At 40.4% G+C, this 18,998-nt stretch overlaps 1 long non-coding RNA gene across 1 annotated transcript; it reads right to left on the bottom strand.

The window, feature by feature from the left end:
- Nucleotides 1–10,809: 10,809 nt before the first annotated feature.
- LOC120094357 (uncharacterized) lies at nt 10,810–14,557 on the bottom strand. The gene is made up of 3 exons (XR_005488706.2): nt 14,410–14,557; nt 13,921–14,024; nt 10,810–11,037 (listed from the first exon to the last, which is right to left on the bottom strand). It is a non-coding gene; the product is annotated as an uncharacterized LOC120094357 (long non-coding RNA).
- Between the last annotated feature and the right edge of the window lie 4,441 nt (nt 14,558–18,998).

Raw genomic sequence — 18,998 nt, 5'->3', positions numbered from 1 at the left:
ACACCATACATATTTAATAACAGGGTTGGGTGTGGCTCAGTTAACTGCTTCTTACTCTCCAGTTCACTGGCAGAAGCTGAAGAGTCATTTACAGCACAGCACCAAATTCAGCAGAGAACAGTCCAACCTGATGAGGGCTTTATCGATCACTTTCCACTGCACCATATTGCTGTCAGCCAGAAGACCCAAGAGCCCATCTTTTCGCCTGCTGCTTTGATCAATACAATAGATCTTTCCCTCAGAGGTGTAAATCCTATTATCCTGACTCCATGCATGTGGAGCTAAGTTAATAATGAGGACTAGTGGGCTTCAGAGCTTTTGTAAACTGCTACCATCACCATCCACACCACACTTTATTGATCTTGGTATCCACCACTGTGTCAGTTATGAAGATCCTAGAGGAAGCCAATGAAGTAACCTCCTCTGTCTTCTCTACCAATAACCACAATAGGCATCGGCCCACTAAGAAGCAGCATGGCTCTGCCCTGACAGACTCTGAATAGAACGATTAGAGCTGTGTGCACTTAGGTGGAACCAAGTGTGTTCCTCAAGGGTCAGGGCAAAAAGGAGTTTGACGGGAGATGAGCTCCACATACTGGTAAACAAAATGAAATTAGCAGTTAACCGAAAAAAGACACAATTGATTATTAACATACAAGAGCAAACAAATCTGACCACTGACCTATCTTTATTCACAGATGGCTTCATGTTCCTCCATCAGGGTTGCCTTGGAAAACATTTGAGTCCTGCTATTTTGATCTAGCACAGACTTGGTTTTAGTGCTTCCTCATGGATTTGGTGGGTGGTAGTTGGTGACTCTTTCTAGCTCCTGTCAGTGTCTAATCATCTAGGCTGTGGGTACCCTCTCTGCAAACTTGTATATCTCTTTCTTCACCCTTGGATTATTCAAGAGCTCAGTCAATGTCTGACATAGCAAACAGTCAAGAAAGAATCATGGAATAGGGACATGAGAGCTAGTTATCTGGGAAAGAAAAATCCTTGGAATTCCACGCTTACAGCTCTGCTACAGTTTTTGGAAAACTGTAAAATGCACAAGCTATTGTTGCTCAATGTAAATGAACTTTAATAAACAAGTCTTATCATCAGATAAATCATGAGTTCATGAATTCTTTGAGGTATATGCAGATACACACATATGTGAATGTATGTGTAGACATATAAGTGTGGCTGTGTTGTGACTATTTGCACGTATGCATGCCCAGTGTATATTTTCTCATATATCAATGAAGAGGTAGGACTGCATGGTCTTCTGTTGTTTTCTTCACCATTTCACATATCAAGGAATCATTAAGTGCAATGCTGCCCATACCAATGCTAAGGGATAACAAAATGGTCTTAATTTGATTCTCACTTCTTCAGGTCTTCAAACATTAGAACTGTCATCTGTATGTAGACAACCAAAACGGGAGCAACCTTTTGTTTTAAAAGAGAACACATCAGAAGGATTAAACCTCCTCTGAACAGGAGAGAAAAACATAGGAATATCTCGTGTGCAGTAAACGAAGGGTTTGAGCTGGATAAGCTGGAATTCTGGGCGGAGGAGGTACTGCACTGCGTACAAAGGATGTGTACCTAAGTGGGAGGGCTAGAGTGGCTCACCAGGTTAGACAGCAGTCCTCACCAAGCCCATTCCACATTGTTACTGTCACATAATTTAAACACTGTTCACCTTTAAAAAAGCCCCATTGACTATAAGCAGAGACTGTAACGTGAAGAAGCACCTGCCTCTTCCTTGGTAGAGGCTTTTTTCTCTTGTGAAATCTACAACTTCCAGCTGTGGATGCTAAGAAGGGACTCCAGAGCCCAAGTCTGCTTAAGTACCTGCTAAGGCAATGTGTGATTATGACATCATCTGCTTTAACCACATTTACTTCCTCAAACTCCCCAAATTCTGCCTTGCATAATAGCATTGCACTGTCATTCTCATAGCTTGAATCCCAGAAAGCGTATTTAAATTATTAGATGGTGAATGCCGATTTTAGCCTCATTATCTTAATCATTATAAATTAATGTGAAAACTAGGGACTTGGAAAGCTAGAGATAAATTTGGTTCCTATTCTTTTCCTCAAGTGACATCCACCGTCCAAGAGGCTTTTGTTTTATTTGAGATGTGTCTTTCCCTGACCTGTAACTCACCTAGAAGTCTGGCTGAGTGACCAGCAAGTCTCAGGGACTCCATTTTCTTTGAGAACCCAGTGTTCAGATCACAAATGTGTGCCACTATGCCCTTAAAAAAAGGGCATGGATTCTGGGGATCAAATCAGGCTTGTAAGGGACACTTCGTCCAGTAAGCTATCTCCCTATTTCCAAAATGAATACACACTGGAAATGTTTGGGGTTTGAGGCTCGTCATTTTTGGAGCAAATCTCTTCTTTTCCTCCCAAGATTTGAATAAAGATAATATATGTCAGGAAAGGTCTCCATGTTTAGTGTGCTCTGTAAGCATTCCTCAATTACAGCTCAAATTACCAAGCATTTATTTTTAATCAAGAATCATTTTTCTCATTTAAGGAATCATTTTTTCACAAGTAGAAAAATTACATATAGCATTAATAAGAAGTGCTCTTCTTCACAGCTCCTTCCTGCCTAAGGAACTGTACAATTTCTCAATCATGATGTTTTTATTGATTAACTCTCACTGGCAACAAGGGATAGAGTAAGGGAAAATATTTACACATATGTGCCTCTTGGGAATGAAGAGAGATATTTTGATACGCATGGTTAACTCATTTAATGAATGCTCCCACTCACTCAGAATGTCATCAGAGCTCACAGTGCTTGCTTTAAGCCCCTTCCTACACCCTGCCAATCTCCTCAGCAGCTCAGTCATGCACATTAACGAATCGTATTAACAATCACTCAACAGAACTAAAACAGTCGTCCCTGCTTCCCTGAAGACACAACCCCTGTAATTTCTCCTGTAAACTTTTTATTTCTTTGCATTTATTTGTTGTGAAATGTATATTAAATTTAATTTTTCTTTATGGGTACAGAATTATGTCACTATAAATTCCTTCATAATGTACCTTTCCCCACTGACAGGAATGCCATTTTTGCCTTACAATGAATTTGTCTTTCTATACAAAATAAATTTCACTGCGGAGTGTTTTGGAGGAAAGGCAAAAGAAAGATCCTACCTTCCTCGATGTGTGGAACTCTAGTGCCATTTTCATATAATAGAAATGCAAATACTGGCTCTTTCTTAGATGCTTTTTTTGTTCTTAATGACTTTCATGCATATTACAGTGAAATATTTCTTTTTATTTCCCCCTCTCTATAGTTAGTTTTATGTCAACCTGACACAAGCTAGTGATCAGAGAAGGAGCCTCAGCTGAGAAAATGCCTCGATAAGGTAGTGATCTAGGTAAGCTTACAGGGCAAGTGTTAGATTAGTGATTGATGGGAGAGGGAAGGGCCATTGTGGGTGGTGGCACCATTAGGCTGGTGAAAGCAGGCTGAGCAAGCCATGGGGAACAAGGAAATAAACAGTACAACTCCATGGCCTCTGCATCAGCTCCTGCCTCCAGGTTCCTGCCCTGCTTGAGTTCCTCCATGACTCTTCCTTTAATGATGAACCTTGATGTGGAAATGTAAGCTGAATCAACCCTTTCCTCCCCAAGTAGCTGTGTTCATGATGTTTTATTACAGCAATAGTAACCTTAATTAATACATGGGGTGGTAATAGATCCCATGAACACAGTAAATCTTATAAAGGAAAACATTAGACTGGGATTGGCTTGCAGTTGAGAGGTTTAGTCCATTATTGTTATGGCAGGAAGCATGGCAGCATGCAGGCAGACATGGTACTAGAGAGATATCTGAGAGTTCTACATTTGGATCCAACAGCAGCAGGAGAAGAGAGTGACACTGGGCCTGGCTTAGTCATCTGAGACCTCAAAAGCCCAGTCCTAGTGACATATTTCCTCCAACAAAGCCACATCTCCTAATAGTGCTGCAACTCTGTACTGACCTATGATGGCCATTTTCAATTAAACCACCTTTAAACCTTGTCTCCTCCCAACTTCATGTCTTTTTTTTTTTTGACAACTAGGTTTAATTAGTACTGTCTACACGTGCAGGGTTGTGGGGCCTTATACTGGACACTTGTCAGCAGCCACCCCTCTTAGATGCTTTTGATAGAGTGTTTAGAAACATAACCATCATCTTGTCTGTGAGGGTCTCCAAGAATGATACCCCTTCTACTAACTTCATCCAACTTGCACTCAAACTCCATCTTAGAGACAATCCCCCACTGGAATAGTCTGATGCTCCTTGGTTGATGTTCTTTTGAGAGCAAGGCAATTCCAACCCTCATTATGCCAATAGGCATGCAGTTTCCTGCTTTATATCCTCATCGCGCTCTCCATGCCAGTTCCAGGGAATGCATATGAGCTTTATGTGATTCCTGCAAGTATAACTGCTTTGGTCTGTAAGAAGAAAAAAAATGCTCTTTCTGAATGAGAGTAGGAGAGCATAAGGACACATACGGTTCATTCATACATACCATATTCACTCATCCAGGAGGCAAAGGCCTCTCAGCCAATCTTCTACAGCACATCCATGCTCTACTCCCTGTCCTTTTTCTTGGAGATGGGTGGTAGATACAGTCAGAAGAAACTGTTTTAAGTTAATTTGGAAGTTATATCTGAAAGAGGAGAAAGATCTTTACAGACAAGGTCCCTTGAGACCTTCACTTTTTTAGGGTAAATTTGGGGAGCTGCCTAAGAGAAACATAAACAGATGCCTGTTTTATAAACTCCTGGGGAAACAAAGCTATTTACTGTTGTTGTAAAATTATTGTAAGCATGCTGTCTTTTATCCCCCACTAGATCCGGCAACGCAGTGCCCCAAGATGCGAGAAACATGCATCCCAACTCTGTGACGGCCCAGTGTCTCTGCTGCCACATGCTCTCCCAAAGTCAAATCGCCACAAGAAAATGCACAACCCAATAACCTCTGATCCAACTGATAAGATATAATTGCCCACCTAAGCGTACAAAGCCCTGTACACATCCATCCCTTAAGAATATTCATAATAACCTGTAAATGCACAGAGTAGAATCTTAACGTCAGCCTCCATGCTCTCTCGGGGGCTTCTCCTCCTGTCTCTTCCCATCTTCCATCCGTTCTAGTCTCCTCCTTCCCCCTCAAACTTTTCTCCCACCCATTCTTCCTTCTTGCCCAATGGCAGGCCTCATTCTATCCTGTACCTGCCTCACCTGTATGACATCATCCCACAATTAACCTGTAAGATAACCCAGTGCTAATGGAAGGCTTTTAACTAGTTTTGCCTGGACTTTCTAAAATTACTCCTGGAAAACAAACCTGGAATCAAAGATTTATATACATAGTTCCCTGGAAAATGTCATTAAGATAAATAAGGATCCAAATGTAAGTAATGCCTTACATATAGTGTAAGGTTGCTTGGGTCAAAGTGAATCTTCATACAGTATAAGCAGTGGGAAGCTTCACGGGTAGGCTTGGACTCCTCCCTGCTTTGACTGTGACTTGTGTCCTTGGATGCAGAAAAAGATTTCTCAATCACGAGAGTCTGAACAGACTACCCCATCTTCTGAGTCATTTCAGATGACGGAGCTCTGCATTTTATAGAATTGGATCCCTTTAAATCTATTTTATATTGTGTATTAATTTACTCACCTCTGTGACATAATATCTTACAAAAAGAATTTAAGGAGGAATTATCAGAGCATCTAAGACTTTTATTATACCAGATGTATTTACTTTACAGGCAATAAAAAAAATCAATGAAACTTCTCAAAGTTCTTTGTCTTTATCGGGGACTCAAGTTTGAAATTGACATCTTTCTTATTATAACATTTGGTATTGAAGACCTTGAAGGATGCATATTAGCAATTGGTAAGTCACTTTAAGGGAATTGGCCTATATGGGACCAGAGCCCAAAGCTCCTAAGAGAAATGAGTGGCTGTGCTTTTAGTTAGATTTCCCATCTTGTTCTTTGCTAGAGTTTATGAATTAGAAACGGGTCTGAAATAACAATTACTTTTATTTAGTGGCCTTATTCTTGACTGCCAATAACATTTTCATGCAAGCCTGGTGATAAAGAAGACATTGGAGAATGGCTGATGTGTGAGCACATGTGTGCATGTGTGTGTGTGTGTGTGTGTGTGTGTGTGTGTGTGTGTGTTTCCCCAGAAAGCTCCATTTGTTTCAGGCTTGTAAACAGAAGGCAACTGTTGCAAGTAGTTTTCCATGAGACATGCCCTTTTGTTATTGGCTAAAAATCAAGACACTGGTTAATGGAACTTGTCCCACTTATTTCTCTGGGTAGCACCTTCCAGACAGTGGGATGACTCAGGGATTATACAGCCCTGTACTTGATTGTCACTTTGAAGCTGTGGCTGTTAAGGAAGTGTCTGGGAAGCTCAGGATCAGAATTCATCAGCCTTTCTTGCATGTAGTGGTTCAAAAGGAAGACATTTTCCCCAGGTAGAAGACAGGGAGAAAATGATAAGAAACCATGTTTAAGGAACATGAGAAGGCAGCATTTATCAAAAGGTGGAAGACACACTTGTGCATTGAAATACAAAGAAAGAAAGAGGGCTCTGACTTGGACAGTGGGAGCAAGGGTCTGAGTTAAACAGTCTGAAACACAGAAATGTTCATGAGACAAAAGAGAGGAACTCACCTACTCCTAGGCACAGAGTGGGTGGTACGAATTATTGGATATGTTTAAATATATTGAGATCGCTATGAGTCATGAGGATGGGTTCTTCAAGCTTGTACTGTAAACATTCCTTCTGATACTCAACTGTTTGTAAATAAGGAGACATAGAGATAATTGTACTCTTCTTTGCCACATAGACTCTGAACCACAGGACTGTCCATCAAGTAGGTGACCAGACTACCTATATAGCATCAGTTATCTGGAGTACACATGGGGCCTTGTGACAACTGCACAGAGAATGATACTAGTTTCCTTGACTGCAGAAGTCCTTGCTCCACCCAGGATGCTCAGTTCCCTTGGACATTGCAGAGAATTCTGACATCACAGTGTAGGCACAGAGGTTAACGCCATGCTGCCTGAGACTCAGCATCCACCAGTGCTGCTCATGAGTTCAATACTTGTTGACTATCCACATGGACTTGATACTAGCTGACTTCTGGTACAAGTTATTGAGCTCCTGAACAGCTCAGCTGACATTCCCTACTCTCTGGTCCTGGCTTCCAGCACAATTGTTCTTTGACAGATAAGGAGGTCAAGGGGATCAGACCCATTTTTCCAATTCCTAGAACTAGACTTTTGAGCGTCCCAGCTTGTATCTGTTATAGGTTTCCTATCTCCTATCCCAAGGTCCTAACCCTCCAGGACAGACCATTATCAGACACAATTACACTGATGAAATAGCAGAAGCCTTATACCTTCTAGAATACACTGACCCTGCCCAGAAATTCTGTCTCCTAACATCCCATCTATTGCCAGGTAGAAGCCTGCTCCTGACTGAGTAATCCCAGAGATACCCAATACCCAGTTCTTGAATGATCCACCAGATTCTTTGGCTCTCTAATAGCCTCCGATTCTACTCTAGTTTGGAGGTACTCTGGGTAGAGATAAGCTTACAGTGAATCTGCTCCAACAGTAGCCACCAAAGATGCAGCAGAGCAGTTCCTGAGTGACTGTGACAAGGCAAGAAGAAAAGAGATGATGAGGAAGAGTGGACTGCTTATAAAAGGTTTTAAGAAGGGGCAGTCAATGAACTAAAGATTTCCAGAGTTGTCTCTAGGGCTGAAGGTCTCCATTCCCATGCTGGGCACAGTGATAATGGGTACTGTCAAGGGCAAGGGTCCCAGGACCTAAGACAGAAGCAACAGCTGTAGCTGAGTGGTCCTTCCTCCACTGCTCAATGCTGCCAAACACCGAAGGAAATGAAAGTAGCCAGGGACCAGCTTCCGGTCAGTTTACACCTCCAGGGAGCAAAGGAGTTCTCAGCCAGCCGACTGGTGAGGTCCATGTTCACACCCTGGTATTCATAGTGTTATCCAGATGTTATTGGGCTGGGGAAAATATTGATCACAGACAACCACCAAATATTTGGAAAAATCTAAGCACTTATTTCTTCAAGTCTACTAAAATGATAGAAAATGGTCATCCAAGAAAAATGTGGGACTGGAGTAAAGAAGATGAAAGAATCATGGATTTGGGCATGTCTGCTGTAGCAGAACTGTGTTAAAGACTAGAGGTGATGTCAACGTGCATCAATTATCATGTATTGAGTGCTTTGCAAACCCATTAGGAAGGTTTTAGAAACAGATTTAGCCTGGGCTTCAGTGAATTCCTACCAGGAGTTGGGAGGTTCCATGAGACATTGCTTTGAAGCATTAGATTAGGAATTTCTAAATCACAGTCTATACAGCCTCTTAGAGTCATCAATAAATCAGTCCCTGTGTTCTGTACCTCCTGCCACTTACCCCAACTTCAGATCACATCTTGCAGCTTTAGGCCAGCTGGTAGAACCTAACTGGCATCTGCACTCTAGTGCAAGGGACTCTGGGACACAGATCTTTTTGTTTTCTAGTTGAGGAGAACGCAGCTAACGTGATTGTCAGAACCCATCACAGCCAGTGTTCAGAATATCCTCTTCATCCCTTACTTTATTTTGTTATATTATAAATATTTATTGAGTGCATGTAATGTGGACATCAGGACCTAAAAACAGCAAAAAGCCAGCAGGTGATTTTCCCATCTTTTCAGATGTAAACTGTGAAGAAACATAGTTTGCAATGAAGGCACTTTCTTGGAGATACTTTGTCTGGGAGAAGGAAGACAGGTCAAGGAGTAGGCAAGAGACATAGGAGCCTGGTGCTAGCTGCTTAGAATTGATGTGTGCTCAACTATTAGCAGGAAGGAGGGCAGGTATCATGAGGCTGTTGAATTTTCTAGCTCTGTTCACCAGTGTGAATGGAGGGATTTTGACAAGCTCTGCACAAGATTGAATTTATTTGGTAATAATGTCCCTGATTTAATTGCTGCTCAGAAATTAAGTCTGACCTTAGGAGCTAAAAGGAAGAAATTAGAACACCCAATTGAGAAAAAGCACAATCACAAATCCTGAGAGGGCATGGTGCATACTTACAGTAAATGAACAACAGCAAGCAGAGCAGTTTTGTCCTCCAGCTAGGTGGTGTAGGGTGACAGAAAAAGACACATAGGGAGTGCACAGGGAGACCCAAATGGAAAGGACTTTGTAAAAATGAAAGGGAGAGTAGTCATGAGAATGCATCGCAAGTGGTTAAGATCCAAATATATTACAAACATGTGTGAAAATGTCATAAAGAAAACCATAATTATGCATAATTAGCATATTCTAATAAACATTAAAAATGAAAAAAACATTATTTTGTAGAAAGATTCTTTCAAAGAATTGGTTTCCTTTGTATTTTTGCTTTAGACTGGAACTTCTGTGAAGACAGCCATCATGCAAAATTGTGAGGAAAAATGCACAAAGACACAATGAAATTAAATATTTGCCTGTCATCAACAGTGTGGATGCTGAGATTGTGAATTTGAAGATAGCCTGGGTTACATTGCAAGACCATGTATTTAAAAATGATCAAATTTTATAGTGTCTTTTAAAAATTATCAAATTTTATAGTATTTTAAAGTTTGGGGAGTAGAATGTGATTTAATATTGTTGACCTTGGGTTTTTACTTCTCCTGTAGATCAATTTAGAATCACACAATCACCCTGATAAACACTTTATGAGCTAAGTGGAAGGGATAGATTTTATTCCATTTTTTGAATCATAGATGATAACTGCTTTATTGCTCTGAGGAACTGCCTTAAAGAGAGGGTTGAAGTCCTTTCTACTCTGCATAGCTACTCCTCACAACAATACCAGGGTTCTTTTACAAACAAGGAAAGGGAGGTGGGGAAAGATTTTTAAAAAATTCCAAGCAGCTACATATCCAATAAGGCTTAGGGATCAGCATCCTTATGAAGCTGAGGTGATTTTTAAAGATAAATGTAACTTATCATGGTTTTCCAGTTCCTTTTGTGGCATCATTATCATAGCCTCACACTGAAATCCCAGGCTTGCAGACTCCAGCAACAAGCCTCCAGACTGAAGGTCTTGACACTGAGTCAAACATTTTATTAACTCGACAAATCCATCAATTCATCTGTCCACGAACACAAAGACAAACATTTGACTGGGCACTCACTTGACATCGTGGACACCTTTCTTTCTCCCATTTTTTTTACCCTTTTTAAAAACAAAACAAAACAAAACGAAAAACAACCTTATAGGCTCTTTCTTGCTTTATATAAATGTGCCAAAAAATTCTGAACCAACCTGTCCTTCAATAATGTTTACACAGTATCTTTATATAAATATTCTCCAGGGTCCTAGCAGGACTTAAGTGGACTTGAGTAATTCTATAAACAAAGCAGGATCTGCAGATTGGTATGCCATCTGCATAATTTGATGCCTTTGGATCCATAATACTATGTTTAACTTAGTTGTAATTCAAAAACTGTAATTTTGTTTCAACCCAATATTTAAGTGCTGTCAATGGCCAAAAGCAGAAGAAAAGAACAACTCCTGGCACTGCAGAGGGTCCTAAGACAAGACCCTCTAATCTGCCGGAGGTCTTCCACACAGGTAGGATCCTGCACAGGGACTCATGTTGTAAGAGCAAAGCCTGACCATTGAATTAATCATCATTTTTTCCTCAAATATTTTTTAGCTTGGTAGTATTAATACACTAAAATACAGTTTTTTTATTAAAATACTAAAATATAGAATATTAAAACCAATTTAATTAAATTTAATTAAAACCAATTCTCAAGAGAGAAGCCACATTACTGCACATCAGCATAGCTAGGAAGTTAAATGTAACTTAGGAAAAGGGTTACCCACGCTCATTGGAGCCAGAGCATACCACCTCAAAGCCTAGATGGCAGGCATGTCAGTGCAGGGCACAGTGTCTACTCCACATGTCTTCTCTGGTGTAGTCTGCTTAGCAATTCTCCGTTCCTGTTGTTGAAATAGGAATGTATACTATTTTCCACTGCACACTGGAAATATATAATTTTCCTCCTCACAGGGCACGCATCTAAGAGTTTGCCTCAAATGCTAGAAAGGACTTTGGACTTAACTATCAAAAGGTGTCAACCGTGTCTTTTATCATTTTATTTCTATTTTTTAAACATGTTCTGATTTTGACAGCTTCATACATGCATGCACTGATTTTGAATTTTTTTCATTTCCTATGACACTTTCTCATTGCTGCTCCATCTCCCATTGAAACCCTTCTTCGGTGACCTTAAAACTCTTAAGCAGCACTGCTTCCCTCAGTGTTCCTTGTTATGATTCTGTGTTTTAACACAGGACTAGAAAAACTATAGCCAAGAAATATAAACTAAAAACATTAGTCAACAAAATGCTTCCTCCCTTGCACTGCTTTTTCTGGGACATTTTTTCAGGGTGATGGAAACCCAGTTTACCAAATTAAATAAAAAAGGGGACTATTTATATACCTAAGTAAGTATTTTTTTTAAAGACACAAAAATAAATACCCAAACTCTATGAAAATGGCTCAGTATCATTAATTACTTTGGAAATGCATAGCAAAGCTATGGTAAGGTATGCTGCCTCACTCCAATATGAAAAGCTATTGTTAAAAGACCCAGAGACAGCCAGTTTTGGAGAGGATAAGGAGAAGTAGGCACCCTAGGATATTGTCATTAGGAATGCTAATTAGTACAGCTATTACATAAAATCATGTTAATGGTACCTCCAAAATTTGAAAATTGAACCCTTTTAATAGTTCATCAATTCTACTATTGGGTGTTTATTCCACATTTATCAGTTTTACAGAGAAACATTTTGACTTCCACATCCATGCAGCATAATTCTCTTAAAAACAAAAGCAGTAAGAGCCTAAGCACCTAACCATTGATTAATGGATAAAGGAGTTTGAAGGGACTCTAGCCAGCCTGGGTGTGGCCAACAGGGCTCTGGCAGGCCTAGCCCTTCTCCCCATTCCCTCTGCCTTGCTAAAATCTGTTAGATTTCATTCCTAAAGCTAGCCACAAAGGTCTAGCTCCTTAGTTGGCCACTTACTTCCTCTTCCTGAGGCTGACTCCTTAGGTCCAGCTATCAAATATTGAAGTCGAGCAACCAAAAACCCCTTTGGCTCACCTAATTAACACGCCCAATTAAAAAACACCACCTCATCCTAACTTGGGGTTTCCCTTTTACCTTTACAAACCTCCATTTGCCTATGGACCTCATCTGTCTCCTGTATCCAGAGGCAGTCCTTTGTGCCTCTGAGGCAAATATCCCTTTCTCCTCTCCCTTGCTCCATTGCTGGCTTCCCTCTCTTTTCCTCAATATCTTTGTCTCTTAGTCCTTGCCCTCTGTCTCTCTGGGGACAGATAAATCTCCTTTGTACTTAGAACTGGGTCTAGGGGGTCTTGACTTGATTCAAGTCCCTTCAGAATTTTGTACAGATTCATGATAAAGTACTATTTAGCCATAACAAGGAATGAAATACTGTTCCAAATAATAACACTTATTAGACTAAAAATCATTACATTAAAGGAAATGAACTGACAAAGAAAGATAAATGCCACTTGATCAAACATATACGTGGCATTTGGAAGTCTTGATCTCAGAGAGGTTGAACACCGAATAATGACTACTGGCAGCTGAGGCATCAGGTGACAGAGGGGAATAGGGTGGGGAAGGTTGGTCAGTGGACAACAAGTTATACCTGGGCAGGAGCAGAGATACTCTGCAATGCTACCACACAGGAGAGTGGCTATAGATGACAATGGTACTCTGAAAATTAGCAAAAAGTGTCCCCAAAGTTGTTGTCAGCCATTGAGGAATTAGGTATGTTTAAATGGATTTAAAAATCATACAACCTATACATCTATTACATGATATATTATTAATATGTGTAATTTTGGGTTTTATGTACTAGTTAAAAAATAATTTTAAGGATACCAGGAAGAAGTTGATAAAGTACTTGTGTAAGACCCGATCAGCCCTATGTCCTGGAGGTCCCACTGGAGAAAACACGGAGATGGAGAGCGATTCAATAAGCAAGAGGTTTAATGATCCAGTGCACTGGGGTGGCCCTGTAATTGGGATAGAGGCGACCCCGAATGACAAAAGCACACATTTTTTATACACTTGTGGAGGACAGCCTTGACATTTACATTCATCAATGGTGAGATATTTTTGGCACAAGGATGGGGGACTGTTAAGGGCGGTTAGCTCATTTCCAGGGTGTTATCCTAAATTCTTTAGACAGTGTGTTAAAGTCCCAGACACCTGGTATTTACCTAAAACAGCCTTTGTCCTTAAAGTTTGAGTCTTACACTTGCCTCACAAACTTTAGACCTGAGTTGGAGTCCCAGTACTCCATATCCAGCAGATACTCACAGCCAAGCACTGGACTGAGGTCTAGGACCCTTATGGAAGAGTTATAGGAAGACTTGAAGGAGCTAAAGGGGATGGCAACCCTATAGAAAGACCAGTGTCTAATAACCTGAACCCCTGAAAGCTCCCAGAGACTGAGCCACCAACCAAAGAACATACATGGGCTGGTCTGAGGTCCTCAATACATATGTGGCAAAGGGCTACTTGTATGGCTTCTGTGGGAGAGGATGTGCCTAATCCTGCAAAGATTTGATGCCTATGGTGGGGGAAAAACTGGGGGGGATAGGGGCGTCCTCTCAGATTGGAAGAGAGGGTAAAGAGGGGAAGAACTCTGTGAGGGAGGATGGGAGGTGACATTTGAGATAAATAAAATAATTGGGAATAAATAAAAAGATTAATTAATAAAAATGATTAATGTGAAAATAAAATAATTACAATGAGAGATAGAAAAAAAAGAATCCCCCTTACTGTTGTAAAAGTCAGGTGCAGTGGTTTGTTGTGCAGTGTGACTTTGTGGCATCTCTTCGCTCCTGTTTCCCAGGATAACTCTTGGAGCAGATCTGTTACACATTCTGGGGAGTCAAACAGAGCTTTCAGTGGGGGAAATTTCCCCCTGCAAGAACAGAACTGTTACATTCTCACTGGGAAAAGCCTTCCCCTGCAGAGGAGAGCTATATCATCTCTGCAGGGGAAGCCTTCCTTTCAGAGCTGTACCACTTCTAAGACTGTCTTGATTTATATTTCAAGACATCTACTCATTCTTCTTCCTCGAGATTATCATCTATTAATATTTAAAATTGTGGCACAAGATGTGTTCAGGTTTTTAGTTATTTTTTCCATGAAGAAATAGACGTGGAAATTGTCTTCTAGCTTGCTAGTCAGATTTTTTTATAACTCATTACTATTGTTAAGCTGTTTAGTTATGTTCCTTAAGCCAAATAAATTTATTTGACTTACTGAAATTGTGAGAGGCCCAAGATGTAACTAAAGAAGTCTATTGATGTCATTGCTTGGTCCCTGGGATAGAATAGCCACTGGGTAATAATTACAACCCCCTTCAGTACAATGGAGCTGCTCTTTTTCCAGGGAAAGGATGTGGTGATGCATTTCTGTTTTAGGATTATTAAAGAGAACACACACATCTCAGTGACTCAGTAACTGTCTTCATTGTGACATCAGAAAGGACCAAAAGAATGTCAAGTGATATACAAAAGATTACATTATAGCATTTCTGAGAGATCTGGACAGGAAGTTATTATAAATGTTTTTCTGAGGAAGAGCTGGTTATCATAGGAGCTCATGCAAATGTTTGCCTCCCTTCCACTCTCACCTTCTATACAGCTTTTACTTAGAAACAGAAGCTGAGGTTGTAGGCAGTGAGTGTAGTTCTTATGACTTTTGAATTTCCTGGAAGAGCAGGGCTCAAACAATAGTCCTTTAAAGGCCTGTCCTGTTCTCCATAATAAACACATAAAAATCATCAGGGTACTGTGACATCCTGAACCTCAGTCACTGAATACACAAAGCCATGTTCTAGAGACACAAAAAGTCACAGACTAGACATGGGATGCCATTCTCAAACTTGACTTTTTGAAATACAATTTAGCAGTAAAAATCTTTTGTTGATTTAACCTGGTATGAATGAAAATATTTAATCTTTAGTAAAAAGCATGATGATGTTATAGAAGGGTCCTCATGTGTATACTTTTTAAAATAAAAACTTTACGATTCAGATAAATGTGAAGTTTTTATTAAATTTCCATGGAGATGTGTTCTAGAATCTTTACACTATCTTGTATGGATATCTCTTATGAATACTCTGATAGAAAAGTTTGGGGCAGATTGCTTTTAACAATCTGACCTTCCTCATGAGTAAATGTGTTAGACTACGACTGGCCAAGTCAGAGTACCAGAGAGGGTCAACACTGGGGAATCAATACCAGTGATTACCAAGCTACCAGGGAGGATTTTAAAAAAACAACACCATCTGTCCCTGCACCTTCAAAATTCTGGTGAGTAGTTAGGAAAAGACAAGAGTATAGCCTTTTATTGGTCATAAAAGTGTTTTTAGTTAATCAGAATTATTATATATAGCTCTTAACAAAGCTATCATTGCACAAAGAATAAGTGATATTCTGAAGACAGGATGAATCACACTATGGAATATGCTATGTGGGGAGTTGTGTGGTCATCCTCAGGAAGGGTGGAAAAACAGTTTGAATGGTTATCAAATGACAGGGATAGAAAATGTATGTAGGGGTTGGGGATTTAGCTCAGTGGTAGAGCACTTGCCTAGCAAGTGAAAGGCCCTGGGTTCGGTCCCCAGCTCTGAAAAAAAGAAAAGGAAAAAAAAAAGAAAACGTATGTGGTCACTGGTCAGAGGTAACAAACAGATGACAGACACCTCAGTGGATAACCAACCTCAGAACTTCTAATAGAGACTGGTTTGCTCCCAAAAAGAACCAGTGAGAACAGTTACAGATTTGCTCAAATTATTTAAGACTATTGGCATGATTTGGGACAAGAGTTGAAGGGTCAAGTCTCATTTTCTTAGGATTATATGGGTTTAAAGAGATGAGTCTCATTATCTAAGAGCCAGTAAATGTTCTTTTCCTGAGAGTAACTGTTACTACCCTTGCTATCATACGAGGAGTCATATGAACAAAATAAGCCCAAAGCTTATTTTCATGTGGGCAAGGTATGGCAACTGTGGACACCCATGATGTAGAACTCTGAGCTACAAGGAGACATTTCTAAAATCCACAGCAAGTACCAGTCCCCTTTTCAGTCAGTTACAAGGAAAAATGGAGTGTTTTCTCTCCATTACCCTTTCCTCTCTAGTTCTCAAGCACTTTCAGGTGAACCACAGTGGACTAGATATCTTACTGCAGACATCTTAGATAGCTACAATGGATTGCCCTACAGATCCTTTAACTAAGGTGTTTATGCTTGTAATCTTAACAACCCTTGTAAACTTATTCCTGCTTAGCTGGTGAAATGCTCAAGTTTATATTGGTTTCTAGTTTGGGGTCACCAATACACATTTCCTCCCACTTACAGGGATGGTCTTTTTAGCACAGTGTGTGATCGATGATCTGAGACTAGTACTCCAATGTTAATATGTGACTGTGATACAAAAGGTTTAAGGCTGAATCCTGCAAGCTTGCAATTCTAGAAGGTACCAGGCAGTGCTGAGGCTGGAACTCACTGTGAAGGGCAGGGCCCTCAACACTCAGAAGGCAGGGAGACTGGCTTTGCACATATTCACTGCCTATTTCTTGCACTTTATACAACTAATGAGCATCACAGTATTAGGTCCTTGCACACCTCTAGCTTTGAGGCAGCTAGACTGATTCCATGATGGACTTCAAATTGGCAGTTATGGAAACTAGGTCCAAAAACTGGGCAAATCTAGTCAAACCAAGGCAACTTAATGTGTGTATTATAGAGATGCATGCACATGTGCATGTGCTTATGGAGGTCATGGAACAAGCATAACTGTCATTTGTACATTCCATCCACATTATTTTTTTAATCTTAGTCTCTCACTGACCTGTAACTTTTTAAGCAAGCTAAATTAGATTGACTAACCAGTCAGCCCCAGGGATCTCCTGTTTCCACCCAACTAAACTATGGGATCACAGCTCTTTTGATTTGAATGAGAATGTCCTCTAAAGATTCTGACATTTGAATACTTACTTGGTTTTCAATTGGTGATGCATTTAGCGAGGTGGTGCAACTTAGTTGAAGGAGACATCTGTGGCTGCTCTGAGAGATTATAGACTCACCCCACAGCCATTTCACCACCTCAGCTTTGTGTGTAAGGTTTAAAATATAATCCCTCAGCTTCCTGCTGCTGGACTCTTTTTCCCTCTGGCACCAAATAAGCCAAAATAAACCCCTTTATACATTGCTTTCAGTCATGGTGATTTATCACAGCAATAGAAAATTATCTAATATAGCAAGAATGTGTCATCCCCCACCGTGTGTGTGTGTGTGTGTGTGTGTGTGTGTGTGTGTGTGTATCTTGAAGATCAAGCTCAGATGATAGTTCTTGCTACCCAGTTGTTTTAAGAGTATTTGAAAGGCCCAGCCAGCTCATGCTGAATTCTAGATGCACACTGGGTAATTAATCCAGCACATACAGGGATTTTGTTAATGAGGAAATTTCTGTCACCCAGCTCACCGGGAAAATAACACATATAGTTTATGAAAGTATAAAATGTTGGCATTCTGTCTAAGCTCCACCCCCACAGTTACCTGGCAACAGCCAGATATGCCTGACTCACTCTAAAAAGGGCAGATTGCCCCCTCCTCACTCTCCTGCTTCTTGCTTTTTTGCTCTTGCCCTCTTCCTCTCTTCCCCTTTGTCCCTTCACCACCCTTAATACCTCATCTCTGCCTTATGGCACTCACACCATGTTGGTACTCCTTTTCTCTGAACTAGGAGTAGACTTTGACCCTTGGGCAAGTATTCCCTTGAGAGTGATTCTGGATCCCCTCCCTCTTTTGGGCTCTTGCAGTTGTAGAAACTCCCAGGCCTGAGTAGAGACGCTTTCTGGTGAGTCCGGGACTCATCGTATGGCCTGTAGAGGGTCTAAGTGATGACGTAGACATCTAGCCTGGCAGAAATTTTGGGGGTTGAGATTATTCTCAGGACATCGATATGAATAATTCAATATAATTTAATATCTCCCTATGGGTAATTCATTGTCTTCTAACTGGATTTCTCTTAGCTATTAGGTACACACCAGATGACAGTACAACCCTCACTCTAGCTAATGAACTTTCTTGATAGAGAGCAGAGTGGGTTCCTATACCTCTAACTTCTCAGCCCTTATTGAAGAGTTTCAGTACATTACTCAATCTTATAGCTTGACCTTCCACGATTGGTTAAATGCTTCATACTTCCTCTTGCAAAACTCACCACTATATGATTCAACTGTAATCACAAATTCTTCCTCTGCTCCACAAAAAGCTTATCTTAAGGAATATTCATGTTGTTAACTCATGTTATCTCTGTGGTAAACTTATAAGCTACAGGAAACCCACTCAGACCTACCTCTCATGAACCAAATAGACTCTACCCAGATAAGTACATCTGCCTAAGGTTTCTACCTACTACCTATTTCAAAGAGTAGGATTTCTCTGGGTTGAAAATGTACATCTAAGAAAAAAATTTTTCCTTTCTTCCAAATGGACTTAATCGTATTCTCTACATATAATAAATATGTGTGTGTATGTTATCTTGTCAAGTCAAGATAAGTAATTTGTTGTGCTTACTACAACCAGGACATCTCCAGAGAAGCAACCTTCAGATGTTCTAATCTCCTCTCACAGACACAGATGCTTCTATTGGACCTGTTCCTTCTGACCTATCGTCAGATGGATCTTCCCTGAACAACAAAGAAACAGCTAACTCTAAGACTGGACAAACATCCCATATCCACTTTTCTAGGTTCCCTGCAGGCATGTTGCTCCAAAGCAAGCAAGAGTAGTCAGAGATCACAAAGACCCTATTCCTGCCCCACCATTGCCTCTAATTT

The sequence above is a fragment of the Rattus norvegicus genome, chromosome 8, assembly GCF_036323735.1.
Source record: "Rattus norvegicus strain BN/NHsdMcwi chromosome 8, GRCr8, whole genome shotgun sequence".
NCBI lineage: Eukaryota > Metazoa > Chordata > Mammalia > Rodentia > Muridae > Rattus > Rattus norvegicus.
Note: the sequence above shows the minus strand (reverse complement) of the source record. Positions and strands in the feature narration are given on the sequence as shown.